Below are 2,338 nucleotides of genomic sequence, written 5' to 3'. Positions count from 1 at the left end.
ATTGGTGTGGCTGGTAAGAGTCTTACCCGGGATTCTAGATCCTTCCTTATTATGTCAGCTCGTCCGGGCACAGTGTCCTAACTGAGGCTTGGAGGAGGGTCATAGTGGGAGGAGCCAGTGCACACCAGGTAGTCATAAATCTTTCTAGAGTGCCCAGCCTCCTTCGGAGCCCGCTATTCCCCCATGGTCCTTACGGAGTTCCCAGCATCCACTACGGACTACGAGAAATAGAATTACCGGTGAGTAAATTCTTATTTTATTAATGTGTTATAAAATTATAATTCCTCTTTTTGTATCCTGAACAAACATAAATACATAAACAATATATAGAAGTTAAAATATTAGCATCAACGGTCTCTCCATTGCAATATTAGGGTAAATCCATATTATGGAGACCAGATGTAGGTATAGGTCAGGGGTGGGGAACCTTTTTTCTACCAAGGACCATTTGAATATTTATAAAATCCTTCGGGGCTATACAAAAATTATCAACTTAAAAATTACCCTGCCCCCAGTAGATATGCCCCCAGTAGATATAACCCCATCAGTTGTTATACCCCATTAGATATGCCCCCAGTCAGTTGTTATGCCCCATTAGATAAGCCTCCTAGTAGCGCTGCTTACACACATACATTAAAAGAAAAAGAAAAACCACAATACTCACCAGCCTCGCTCCTGCTTCCGGACAGTTGCCCTCTGCCTGGCCGCCCGCTCCTCAGAATGATGGGAGAGATGTCATGACATCTCTCCCATAGCACCGCACAGCTGCACACGCACGCTGCCAGAGCCGGAAGCCGGAACTCAGGGGTGAGCTCCTGCCTCCGGCTGCTGCTGAGGGGAAGAAGCCGGGCACCCGCTAGTAACAAAATCTCAGCTGGCACCCGGCATCTCCCTCGGTTAGGTGAGCCTGGCCAGGCTTGATCAAGTGGCTCTATGGGCCTTATACGGCCCGCGGGCCTGAGGTTCCCCACCCCTGGTATAGGTGATCAAGACCCAAAATGGGTCAGTATGATGGAGACTCACGGGCATGCTTTAGAGCACAGGTTCTCAAACTCGGTCCTCAGGACCCCACACAGTGCATGTTTTGCAGGTCTCCTCACAGAATCGCAAGTGAAATAATTAGCTCCACCTGTGGACCTTTTAAAATGTGTCAGTGAGTATTTATTACACCTGTGCTCCTGCTGGGTTACCTGAAAAACATGCACTGTGTGGGGTCCTGAGGACCGAGTTTGAGAACCCCTGCTTTAGAGAATTATTCAAATTTCATTAATTATGAATTAGGGTTAAATAACCCCTATTCGTATATCTATCTACACAAGAATTTACACTTAGTTTATGTGACCACTTGTCATAAAAGTTCATCACTAGCCACCAAAAATTTTTATGAAGATATAGAAAAATTCAAAGTACACATTGGCCCTCATTCCGAGTTGTTCGCTCGCAAGCTGCTTTTAGCAGCTTTGCACACGCTAAGCCGCCGCCTACTGAGAGTGAATCTTAGCTTATCAAAATTGCGAACGAAAGATTCGCAATATTGCGAAAAGACTTCTCTGTGCAGTTTCTGAGTAGCTCGAGACTTACTCTTCCAGTGCGATCAGTTCAGTGCTTGTCGTTCCTGGTTTGACGTCACAAACACACCCAGCGTTCGCCCAGACACTCCCCCGTTTCTCCAGCCACTCCCGCGTTTTTCCCAGAAACTGTAGCGTTTTTTCACACACACCCATAAAACGGCCAGTTTCCGCCCAGAAACCCCCACTTCCTGTCAATCACATTCCGATCACCAGAACGAAGAAAAAACCTTGTAATGCCGTGAGTAAAATACCTAACTTAATAGCAAATTTACTTGGCGCAGTCGCACTGCGGACATTGCGCATGCGCATTAGCGACTAATCGCTCCGTTGCGAGAAAAAAATAACGAGCGAACAACTCGGAATGACCCCCATTGTACAGAAAAGACAGTGAATCTGCTGTCAGTGTTAGGCACAGAGTATATTGAAAACTCCAGAATCTACTAAACTGGGTCTTCCTAGGAGGGCCCCCATCCAAATACTGACCGAGCCCAACACTGCTTAGCTTCCAAGATAGGATGGATTCGGGTGTATACAGTGTGGTATGATAGTAGAAATACGATCACCCTTTCTACTCTGGGATCACTGATGAGAGTTCACATAATATAAAGATATGAAGTAAAATTAGAAACAGAAAAGGTTTGAATTAAATAGATGGATCTGCTGCCAACGTTAGGCAAAGGTAAGTATATGGTATATTCCCAGGTCTTCCTATAGAAAAGAATGAGATTATTAGATTATGTTGAATGGTGGACAAATATCACTACAAA

The 2,338-nt window shown here is 45.2% G+C and overlaps 1 pseudogene; it reads right to left on the bottom strand.

Moving 5' to 3' along the window:
- Positions 1-2,005: 2,005 nt before the first annotated feature.
- On the bottom strand, positions 2,006-2,124 carry LOC134935449 (5S ribosomal RNA; annotated as a pseudogene).
- Positions 2,125-2,338: the final 214 nt, after the last annotated feature.

This window comes from Pseudophryne corroboree, chromosome 1, assembly GCF_028390025.1.
Source record: "Pseudophryne corroboree isolate aPseCor3 chromosome 1, aPseCor3.hap2, whole genome shotgun sequence".
Taxonomy (NCBI): domain Eukaryota; kingdom Metazoa; phylum Chordata; class Amphibia; order Anura; family Myobatrachidae; genus Pseudophryne; species Pseudophryne corroboree.
The sequence above is the reverse complement of the archived record's forward strand: the minus strand, read 5'-3'. Positions and strand labels throughout refer to the sequence as shown.